This window comes from Ascaphus truei, chromosome 3 (genome assembly GCF_040206685.1).
Source record: "Ascaphus truei isolate aAscTru1 chromosome 3, aAscTru1.hap1, whole genome shotgun sequence".
Classification (NCBI taxonomy): domain Eukaryota; kingdom Metazoa; phylum Chordata; class Amphibia; order Anura; family Ascaphidae; genus Ascaphus; species Ascaphus truei.
In genome coordinates, this window is record NC_134485.1 from 382226308 (window position 1) to 382238605 (window position 12298).

Genomic DNA, 12298 nt, shown 5'->3' on the forward strand with positions numbered 1-12298 from the left:
TGTGGGGGGATTGAGTGTGTGGGGATTGAGTGTGTGTGGGGATTGCGTGTGTGTGTGTGGGGGGGGGGATTGAGTGTGTGTGTGTGGGGGGGGGATTGAGTATGTGTGTGTGTGTGGGGATTGAGTGTTTGTGTGGGGATTGAGTGTGTGTGTGAGGGGGGATTGAGTGTGTGAGTGTGTGGGGATTGAGTGTGTGGTGTGTGTGTGTGGGGGGATTGAGTGTGTGTGTGTGGGGATTGAGTGTGTGTGTGTGTGTGTGGGGGGGATTGAGTGTGTGTGTGTGGGGGGGGGATTGAGTGTGTGTGTGGTGATTGATTGAGTGTACGTGGTGTGTATGTGTGCCTGGTGATTGATTGAGTGTATGTGGTGAGTGTGTGTATGTGGTGATTGATTGAGAGAGTGTGTGTTGTAATGCAGTGGTGCGCAAACTGGGAGGGGGGCAATGAGGCGCAAGATTATTTAGGGGGGCGCAGGCGGAGTGCGATGAAAACTGAGTGCGCTGGAAACTGAGTGCGCGGGCCGGCAGACGCTGTGCGCGAGGGGCGGCCAAGAAGATGTGCACGGGCGGGCAGGCGAAGATGTGTGCGGGTGGCTGAACAGGATAGTGCAGGTGGTGGCAACGTGATGGTGTGTGAGCGCACGCGCAGGGGCTTCGGAGGTACGGGGAGGAGCACGGTGAAGTCAAACGCCCCTCCTTCGGTGTCTGCCCTGCAATAGCGCTGTGTTCCTGCTCTCCTCCGCTGGCAACCTGCTTCGCTGCGATCCTCTGCAAGTGAAAGGGTCGGCTGCCACTATATCAATCATACTATGAATGTACAGTTATAATTAAAAAAAAAAACTGTGAAAACACAACATTGAAAACGGGAAAAAATAAATAATACTGTAGGTAGGAGTTTGGATGACAATGGGGATAGCAAGACAAAAAGCATGGAGGGGAAGGAAGAAAAAAAGGGGGGGCGGGGGGGAAGAGGGAAGGGAGGTAGCAAAGAGGTGGATGAATGCCCCCCCAAAGGATTGCCTTTGTGCACGTATGCTCTCCCAAGCTTGGCGCTTGGGGAGACAAACAAAATTGACTTTGATGTGCGCTCAGCAGCAGTCAATACACATACACACAGACACACACAGACACACACACACACACAGACACACACACACAGACACACACACAAATAGCCCCGATCCACGCTTGCAAAATTATGCAGGACACCCTGTGCTCATGCTTGGAGAGTTGGTGATGTCACCGCTCTCAACGGCAGCATGGACGCAGCCTAATTTTGCAAGCGCGAGCTGTTGAAATATGTAAGTATTTAAACATATTTGGATTTATTTTGTATACCGTTTAATAAAGGGTTTTTTTTTTTTTTTCATGTGATTTTGATTACATCAGGCAGGGGGGGCCCGAGAAATTTTATGGATGAAAAGGGGGGCTCGGCATAAAAAGTTTGCTCACCCCTGTCTTATAGTATCAATTGTTAGTCCAAATAAAAAAGGCATTACCTAATACTCAAGTACTCATTTACTCTGCACTAATGCAACTAGACTAACACAGTTATTTCTGTTTAATTCATGTACAAAATACCTATTTTTCTATGTCTCATGTGAGGTTGCATGGGTCAACATGGTCTCTGTATTAACGGAAAAATAAAACAACAAAAAAACGATATGTTTATAATTGTAGTGGCTGGTGACAGTGCCCGGATGTACCAGGCATTTGACCTGATCACTAGGCCAACTTAAAAAGGGAGCATCATAAGCCCTCCTGAGACCTTTCCTGGCCAGCAGACAAAAGGTCACAGAAAGAGCACTCTCTATTTCCTTACTGATTAATAAATGTATGATAAATCCATTTTAGTGTAATTCATAAGGATACAAAATATTGATTTGTGATGAGCCGAAATACACAATTTTACTAGCATTAAACATAACAGGTTATTTAGGTTGCATATCTCAGATATTTGTTCCCGCCTTAAAGTAGAAATTGCATTAGCAAATGTGGTATGTTTGGCAAAATCATACGAATGCAATGATGAATATAGTATTATTCTAAGGGAAATAGGGAGAGAGAGTTATAGGGTATTTTATACTCTGATTTTAAACCCAAATTCAATATAAAGGAGTGTTATATCCATAACACGTGAGTTCTCATATCTGCAACTTCAAGACCTCATTGAAGGGATCTCATATTGTTCGTTGGTAACGTATATGTTCTCTGTTTTATTATTTAATTTAATTGCATTTACTGTATATATAGTATGTGTTTCCTTACTGTAAACAAGTACTGTACCTTTTACATATATTAAAGCTAAAATGTAATAAGTACTGTCTTTAGGCTCTAATTGGACCTAGTACCTTTCAAAGAGATTAATTGCATTTTCAGACACATTTGGCTACATTGTGTTTTTGTGTTATTTTTTTACATCTTTTCTAGTAAACGGGACCAAGGACTCCTTAAATTACCTTCAATTATTCTTGTGGTAGCAGTGTAATTGAGGTGTAGCGTGATGGTTTTTGGGGAGATATTTCTCATTGTTTGTGTCCTGCGGGGAGAGGAGTCAGCTAGATGTTTTGTCCCCTTTCATATACACAAGTCACATGCACACAGGTCCTCAAATCTACCTTTCCCCCTCGTCACTCAGAATATAATGCTTCCAATGCAGCCAGGGATTCTGGGTAATAACATGCAAATGAGCGCTTAGTGTGTCACTTTTTGTTTCTTCTACAAGCGTACAGTATGCCTGCCATATTACACATATTCCACAGCTTTTACAGCAAACCTACTCCCGCACAGCTGTTTTGACCTTTGGGTCTTATTGGTGTGAGGTTGATTACAGCAAATGTTTAAATGACCAATTCCACTCAAAAAAACGCACTTTCATAAATATGTTGTTTCTCTAACTCTGTGCATTTTATTTTGCGCCGACTGCAGTTACTTTCTCCTTTTCATCCTTAACCTATATTTACCTATAAAGTATTCTGCAGTTTTTGATTTTTTGGAGAAACACTGATTTAACCCTCAGAGTGCCATAGGCTCCGTCCCAGGGCACTCAAAGTGTTAAATAACATAACAAACATAATATTTCCCGAAGACACTTTTACTAGTAGCCACCTGGTGGTTTTTTAAAAAGGTAACTCGGACTTGATTAATACAGCAATGAATTTACTGCTATATCTTCTCAAGAAAAGGCGCGGGATGCAACTAACCCAGGGGCGTATCTATAGCCTGGGCAGCCCCGGGGCCTGCGCTCTTGGGAGGCCCGCTCTCCTCCCCCTTCTGTCGGCAGCAAATTGCAGGAGATGCAGTAGGAAGTTAGGGAAATCCCTCCCTTTGCAGGTGGGCGGGGCCCTGAGATGCAGTAGGAAGGACAGAGGGGAAATCCCTTCCTCTGCAGAGCCTCTGTAGGTGGGTGGGGCCTAGGTCAGGGGGTGGGGCCTCAAGCAGAGCAGCGTGGGGCTAGAGCTGCAGCCTGAGAGACAGGCTGGGAAAGGTGAGAGGGAGGGAAGGGTTAAATCACAGGGGTAAAACCAGACATGAATGTGAAGAATACAGAAAAGAAGAGACAAAGAGAAAATGAAGTACAAGAGAGAAATACATGAGAGAGAAAAGCAAAGAGAGAGAGGGGCAAAGAGAGAGAGACAAAGAGAGAAAGGCAAAGAGAGAGAGAGAGAGCAGCAGAGAGCAGCAGAGAGAGAAAAAGATAATGAGAGAGAGAACAGCAGAGACAGAGAGAGCACCAGAGAGAGAGAGAGAGCAGTAGTAGAGAGAGGGAGAGAGGAGAGAAAGCAACAGAGAGAGAGGGAGAGAACGGAGAGAGAGAACAGCAGAGGCAGAGAGAGCAGCAGCAGAGAGAGAGAAGCAGTAGAGAGAGGGAGAGAGATAACGGAGAGAGAGAACAGCAGAGAGAGAGAGCAGCAGTAGAGAGATGGAGAGAGAGGGAGAGAGCAACAGAGAGAGGGAGAGAACGGAGAGAGAGAACAGCAGAGACAGAGAGAGCAGCAGCAGAGAGAGAGCAGCAGTAGGGAGGGAGAGCAGCAAAGAGAGAGCAGCAGACATGAGGGGGAGAAGAGAAATGCAAAGAGAGAGAGGCAGAGAGAGAGAGAGAGGCGCAAAGAGAGAAAGAGAGAGAGGCAAAGAGAGAGGGGCAAAGCGAGAGGCAAAGAGAGAGAGAGAGAGAGAGGCAAAGAGAGAGAGAGAGAGAGAGAGAGAGAGAGGGGCAAATAGAGAGAAGCAAAGAAAGCAGCAGAGAGAGAGAGAGCAACAGAGAGAGAGAGAGAGAGAGAGAGAGAGAGAGAGCAGCAGAGAGAGAGAGAGAGAGAGAGCAGCAGAGAGAGAGAAGAGCAGACAGAGCTAAAGCAGCAGAGGGAGAAAGAGCAGCACAGGGAGGGAGAGCAGCAAAGAGAGAGAGCAGCAAAGAGATTGAGACCAGCAGACATGAGGGGAGAAGAGAGAGAAGGCGACATGAAGGGGGAAAGAGAGAGAAGAGAAAAAGATGCTGGAAAAAGAAACCTCAGGTTGTTTGAGAGAGGATAACGGGAAAATATATGGGGGATTAAATAAAGAGAATGACATGTGTGAGAGAAGAGGGAGGAAAAGTAATGCTGGGGGTGGAGAGAGACATGCTCGGAGGGCGGGAGAGAGGGACATGCTGGAGGGAGAGGGAGCCATGCTGGGGGGGGGAGGGGAGGGAGAGGAGAGCGAAACATGTGTGTGTGTGGGGGGGGGGGGGGGGGGTTGGGGGGGGTAAAGATTCTGTGTGGGAAGGAGAAAGATGTGCTGGGGGAAAAGAGACATGCTGGGGGAGAGGAGAGAGACATGCTGGGGGGAGATGAGAGAGATGCTGGGAGGGGGTGGGATGAGAGAGACATGCTGGGCAGTGGAGGAGAGAGGCATACTGTGGGGAGAGGAGAGAGACATGCTGCGGGAAGGGAAAGAAGAGAAAGATGATGAGGTGGAAGGGGGAGATGATGAGGAGGAGGGGGAGAGATAGGGAGGAGGGGGAGAGGATGATTATGAAGAGGAGGGGGAGAGATGATGAGGAGGAGGAGGGGAAGAGATGAGGAGGAGGAATGATGAGAGAGAGGATCAGGGACAGGATGGGGGAGGGAGGAAAAAATCGCAATCAGAATGAATATTAATAGGGCCCTGAATGTTTTTGCCTGGGGGACCGCGCATGTGTCGCTACGCCACTGAACTAACCCAAAAGCAGCATGGACTATATATTCCGGTATAGCTGCTAATATGAAGACAAACACATTTCTGCACGGCAAGGAAGATTCATGGACAGAAAGCAAGAAACTATCAGGGACAGGATTACATGAAACAGCACCACAAGGGAGATAGAGAAGAGCGTGGCTCTAACATGTAATCTGTGATATTTCTGAACAAAAAATAGCGTAGGAGATTTTAACAAGACCTTTTCGCTGTCTACAGTTACAGTACAGTGTCCCATTAGTGCTTTTCTATAGACCCGTGCACACTGTGTAAAACTGGATGATTGACAGCTTTGGTTAATGTACTTTGTGTGTAACCTTTATATATTTGCTGTCCAATAAAACTCATTCTTCTTAAATATAAAAATAATCAAAATCCTCCACTGATTTTGTTTATCAAGAATGCTCTTTGTGTGTGTAGGACCATATCTACTAAGCAGTCTCCTGCCATTAGACACCTTACCATGCTGGAAGACACCTTCCATCTCATTGACTTGAATAGGATGTGAAGTGTTGTTCCAGCGCTAGAACATGTCTTATGGCAGAAGTCTGCTTAGTAAACATGGGCTTAAATCTTTATCACTGTAACTTACTGAAAATCTAACTTACGTCAACGTCAGTTTTTTTCCCTACAAATATACCCTGTTTTTAAACACCGTTAAAAAAAAATGAGAAGTATATGTTATGAACCACATTTGTTTTTGTGGCCTAGTTTTCACTCTTCCCTATAAGTAATTATAGCAGAGGCTGTGTTAGTTAGAATTAGGGACAGGACAGGATCTTACTACCTACTGTTACCTGTAAGTTATTGTACTCTCTCTCTTGGTCTATGGTTGTTTGCATCAAATATGCACGGAGGCAGCACTCTACGGAAAAAAATAATCACAACGTAATTAAGTTTAATCCATCTCATTCTTTATGTACTAAATTAAAATACCGTGAAGTGTAGGCAAATCAAATGAAACAAATACCTGATGAACTGATTGCACCCAATACTTATATTTGAAAACAAGAGGTTGGGCTCACACCTATGTATCAGGGCAATTATGGAGCAAAATAGAGACAAATAACAATATTTTTCTTCTTTAACTATCAATGAATCAAGGAATTTTGCACCTACCGTAATTTGCTTGGCGTACACCAGGTTATGATTTGGGGAATGTGAAAAGGAGGAGTAGATAGAGACTAAGTGGCCCACACCATATAATAACCTGTCATTTTCCCTGCATCAAAAACTCTGCCTTGTGACATAAACTTTCCAGTGTAATTACCTACATCAAATGTTAGACTCTTCAAGAACCAATTCCCCTTTCTGTTTTATTTAGATGACCTGAATTTCATCTGGAGCTGGAACCGTCATCTCCAAGAAATCCCCCCCCACCCCCCCTCTGGTTTCTAATATATTTACCTTTTAATCTGATTGTTTTTATTACTTTCTAGAAATCAATATGGTGGCGGAGTCTGAGCCAGCAGGAAGCCACAACTGAGACAAGACGTCCTACCGCGTGACCCGAGCAGCCACGTTGTGCAAGAAAAAAATTATATATATATATGGTTTATATAGTTTATATATATATATAATAAATGCTAATATCTTGAGAAAGAAGAGATTCCCAGAGCTGAAAATAATGCAATTAAACTCTTACATAATCTCAATGCAGATTTGTATTTACATTTTACATTTAAGCAAACGTATATGCTTTGATACATGGATACGCAGAAATAAAAAATACAACGTACAAATAAATAATACAGGATTTGTTTCTATATCCATTTTTGTCCTGAAGAAATGTGAGTTCATTGACGATTGTAATACTTGTAACAAATCAACTATAGTTCTTCTTAGATGCATAAGTACTTGTTCTAATACAATACAATACAATTCTTCTACATCTATGAATAATTGTCATGTTTGTCCATTAAAAGTATTACAACCTGCAGCAAACCTTAAAAAAAACCTAGCTCTAAGCATAATTACACATGTACGTCAAGCTAATGGTACAATTCCTTTAAAAAAAATTACGAGACACAGATGCAGATATTTTGCTCCCTGTTTTTATCTTCGTGAATGTCATCATATAGTACACTTTAAAGCAGAACCGTTTATTTCCAATGGAATACATACATTTAAGTAATTTTGTCCTGTCCCCAAAATTATAAGTATTATACGTACATGTGCTGGAGTTGTAGGTCGTACGAAAGTTACTGTGCAGAGCTTGGAAAGTGTTCTTAGTGACAACACAAAGAGCAGAGTATCTGCCAGTGCAAACTTACCGTTTTAAAATGCAATGAAAACACAGTTCCAAGAAATCATTTTTGACAACAGTATCTTCACTTTTAAAAATAGGTTTTAATTGCACGTTAGACATTAATTAGCTCACCTCTGAAGTGATGTTCACATCGTTAACAACCAGTGCGGTGAATGGCAGCTCCTGCTGCTCTCATCTTTGGTCCTGTTATACTCCAAAGCTTTTTGGTACATTTTGATAACTGCTACATGGGATCAGCAACATGCCCTTTATTCTGTAAGGTGGCGTGCTATCACAGGAAAAGCCCCATTAAAGTAAATGGAGACTTTAATGAGATAGCATGTCATCTGCGCTTATTAGACCTTACAGAATAAGGACCACACTGTTATAAAGAAGCAATTCCAGTGTTTATTTTTTACAGGAAGAGGACGTGGTGGTTTCCAGGAGTGAATCGCGTGATATTCAGCACCATGGACAGCTCAGTTCCCGAGATACATACCGGTGAAGGTATTGGCGTTTCAGACCTCCTCCAGGAAAAACAAAACAGCGGTTTAAATCGCCTGCGTTACGTGGGCCAATAGGAAACAACAACGTCATCTATTGTATCTGCCGTTTGGAGACGAATTTAAAACCCAGTGCGAGGAACCGCAGGGTCCCTGGAGCGCAAAGCAGCACGGGTCAGCTTTGGGGACGCCCTGGTTCTCATCATGTATAAAAGGGGGCGTCAAGCAGCAGAAATTGCTGCTTTATTAATGTTAAAGTATGTAAAAAAATCTGAACCTCAATACGCACAGCGGGAAGTAAAAAGGGAACTTAGAATGACCAAATAAAATACCTTGTGAAGATCAATGAAGTGCAAGGTTTTCTCTACATTAACCACTTTGCTGCCAGAAAGGCCTGCAACTCATTGTGGGGGTTCCTGCAGGGATATAAAAAATCTAGTGCGCATATTTGTTCCAGGTCACTTTTGTTAGAACAGGAGTGCTCAACTCCAGTCCTTAAGCCCACCAACAGGTCAGGGTTTCAGGATATCCCTGCTTCAGCACAGGTGGCTCAATCAGTCCCTGCTTCAGCTGAGGTGGCTCAATCACTCCCTGCTTCAGCACAGGTGGTTCAATCAGTCCCTGCATCAGCACAGGTGGCTCAGTCCCTGCTTTAGCACAGATGGCTCAATCTGATTAAACCACCTATGCTGAAGCTGATATCCTAAAAACCTGACCTGTTGGGGGAGGAGGGGCTTGAGGACTGGAGTTGAGCACCCCCATGTTGGAAGACAGAGGGTTTTATTTTTTAACGGAGCTAATTTACAATATTCATTGCAGTATTCCACTTGCATGACTTCTATCCAGATTAGTGACATGTTTTGTGATGTCCGTGGACTGCTGTAATAACATCCAGGTACTGTACTGCATCTTGTTTTTGCAATTTTCCCCATCAAACAGTGGAAGTAGTGTCCTATGTAGGTCACAGTCAGATAAGGACCATGCAACCACACTAAGCATGTATCAAAACTGCTGAATACAAATACAGCCTTATGTTAATGTAATCATATAACAATCTTTCTACTAATGTGAAGGAAACTTAGAAAAACACAACAGTAATGTATACATTAAATGATATCCTGATATGATTTTTTTTAAACCTACCCCTAGCTTTTTGCTTTTGTGTGATACAATATTGGTGCATACACTTCTTTGCAGCATCATGTCTGTATTTACCTCTGGTGCTTAGGAGTTCCATTCACTTACTATCGCACAAGCTCTCACCTCTTTAAATCTGCAAGGAATGTCTCCATGGCAACATGCATTGCACGTCCTCCTCCTCATCAGATTCATGGCTGCGATCGTTATCACAAGGGCAGCTTTTACAAAAATTACACTAAGAGGATTGTGCTGCATGAAAATTAACGTCATCTGTGGCTTCTTAAAAAACTAAATACAATATTATCTAAAACACGGATTTCTGATGATGTTAAATGTATTCTAATCAATACACTCGTATGACTAAATAGCAATTTTGCTGTGCGAGTGTATGTATTTAATTAAGTGCTTGTGATAAAAACATTTTATAGTCTCCTTATGAAATCTAACAATAATATATTGGCAAAACATATGCAAAAATAAAAAATAGCATAATCCATTTTTACATTCAAAACCCTTTAGAAATTGAACATACTCTACATTTTATTCTCCTTCTGCGATCGGTTCTCTAAAGTTGGGTTTAATGGATAGGAACAGAAATTAAAGCTGTGAATTATGTTTTACATTTTTATAGCTGTGTATATATACACACATGTAAACCCTCTCCTTACCCGGCTTAGAGGCCTATGCAGAAAGCTCCGGGGGAATAAATCGCTGCGTGTTTTGATTCGCCATTTTTGGCCGGGTTGCTCTCACGGTATGCAGAAAGGCCCGAATACCAGTGAGAGCAACATTTGCAGAAATTGCAATAGGATCGGCCATCCGAAAAGGGCTCACCTCATTTCAGTTTTAATAATAGTGTAGATGAGCAGGGGGTCTCAGGAGTAGAACCGCGTTGGTTTCAGGTCCGGGACCCCCTGCTTCCAGAGATACAGGCCCCGTTATGGGGTGCCGGTATCTCCTATGCATTTTATTCCCATGGTTACGTGACATTTTAATGCAGGGGGATACAGGCACCCCATAACAGGGCCTGTATCTCTGGAAGCAGGGGTCCCCGGGGCTGAAATCAAAGCGGCTCAGCTCAGGAGACCCCCTGCTCATCAACACTATTAATAAAAATTACATTAAAGCAGCTTCAATACCTTAGCGGATATCAGCTAAGGCAATGAAGGTGTTAAACACCAGTGCCAGGCTTACTGTGGGTAGCGCGGGTGGGTGAAGGGGCCATCTTTGATTTAGTGACGTCATCTTAAAGGGAAATGAAGCAAAGCCATTCTGATTGGCTGGCATCGTTCCCTTTAAATTACGTCATAAAACAAATAAAAATTGGCAAAAGGTTTTAACAGCCAATCAGATGGCTGTTGAACCAGTTCCCACCCAAATGTGATGTCACAAGCCATATTTAAGGCCGTGACGCCTCATTTGAGCTCAAGATGTTGACGAGACCACATCGGTTGGGATCTACCATGAGGCTTTTTGGATTGACAGATGAAGACAGAAAATAAAGAAAATTAAGAAATAATTACAGAAGAAGAAAGAAGGTGATTAAAGATAGAAAAAAAAAAAAAGAATAATTGGGTACCTGGTCCGGAACTTCATGGCGGATGGCATCGGAGGCCGTTTCGGGCCTTCGCGGTAAGTGAGCTTCCTGTTTCCCCATGAGGGCCAGCTCTTCTAACGGTAAGTAAAATATTGAATGTATGGAAATTTATTTTTTTTACAGGTTTTTCGATTGGATGTGTATTTATTTATTCTTCTTTGCACGTTGACAGATAATGTATTAATCTGTACCACTTAAGGGTACAGATCAATACATTATTAGGCCAATCATTTTTTTATTAATTGCTTGCTTTTAATGAGTGTGATTTTTTCTATGTGTCTTTATTCTGTGGATGTAATTGTTTATAATTTTGCTGCATTATTTTAAATTTCTATTTGAGATTGAATGTAGTTTTTAATTAATTATGTATTGTGTTGAGTAATGCTTTCAATGTTTGTGTTGCAGAGTTGTTTTAATAATTAATTGCTTTGATTGGTTAATGGTTGAATTAATTCCTTGTTGTGCTGGTTAGTGCTTGTATTAATTGCTTTGATTGGTTACTATTACAATTAATTCCTTGTTGTTTGATTAATTAATTGCTTTGATTGGTTAATGGTTTAATTAATTCCTTGTTGTGCTGGTTAGTGCTTTTATTAATTGCATTTGTTGGCTACTTTTTTTATTTGGTGAATTGTGGTGTTTCAGTGTTTTGAATGTTTTATTATTGTGTCTTTTGTGTATTAATATATTTTGATTAGGGTGCCCTTTGAGTGCTATTGTGGCTTATCAGGCCCATATTATTATATGGGTATGATGTACCACTATGCAACTCAATGGGTACAGGGTGGGTATAGTGGGTCTGGGGTGGGTGGTTAGGCCTCCAGGGTGGGTAGCGGGGCAGGGTGGGTTAACCCCTTAATTACTATAGCGGTTATTAACCGCTATGGTGATTAAGGGATTAGGCGACATTAGATTGTATTTATTACGTATGTAGGCTTTCTGGCAAAGGAGGACAGGGACCAGCAGTATCCTGACCAGGACGACCTTTATAATGCCAGGGGTAAATTGATCTGTATATATTTACTTGATTTATGCTGGATAATGATGTGTTTAATAATGGGCAAATAATCCATTATCCATATCTGTACATACTGTATGTATTTGGTGGTGGGGGGGTGGGTTTATTGATTTAAATGTAGGCCATGTTTTATTTTTTTTCATACAGGATTGGTACCGCAGGGCAGCGAGGACCCATGGAGACCACCTGAGGCCCCCCGGACGCCCACGGGTACCACCCGAGGTCAACCGGATGCACACGGGTACCACCCGAGGACCCACGGGGGACACCTGCGGGGAAGAACTGGAGACCCCACAGCTGTGGGAGACCACCCGAGGGCCCCAGACACCCGTGGGAACCACCCTAGGGCCCCCAGACACCTGTGGGGACGACAGGCGGACCCCCAGATACCCGTGTGGACCACCCGTGGACCCCATTGGGGACCACCTGGAGGCCCACGGAGCCTAGCGGGGACCACCCAGAGGCCCCCAGACACCCGTGGGTACCCCTCTGGGTGCACTGTTGGGCCTGCGGACACCCGTCGGGACCACCGGGGACCCCCGACGGCCTGGGGTATTAATAGTTTGTGTAAAATAATAAATCA

General features: G+C 43.1%; 1 protein-coding gene across 3 annotated transcripts in view; it reads right to left on the reverse strand.

Annotated features, from left to right (window-relative positions):
- The window catches only part of ELMOD1 (ELMO domain containing 1), a 111651-nt gene that overhangs the window by 45837 nt on the left and 53516 nt on the right, over positions 1-12298 (reverse strand). The window contains exon 3 of one of the 3 annotated variants that reach the window (XM_075592370.1): positions 6007-6074. The exons of the other annotated variants lie outside the window; for them this stretch is intronic. The gene's annotated coding sequence lies outside the window, so the exon portion shown is untranslated. The remainder of the gene's footprint in view (positions 1-6006; positions 6075-12298) is intronic. 3 annotated transcript variants of the gene reach the window in all.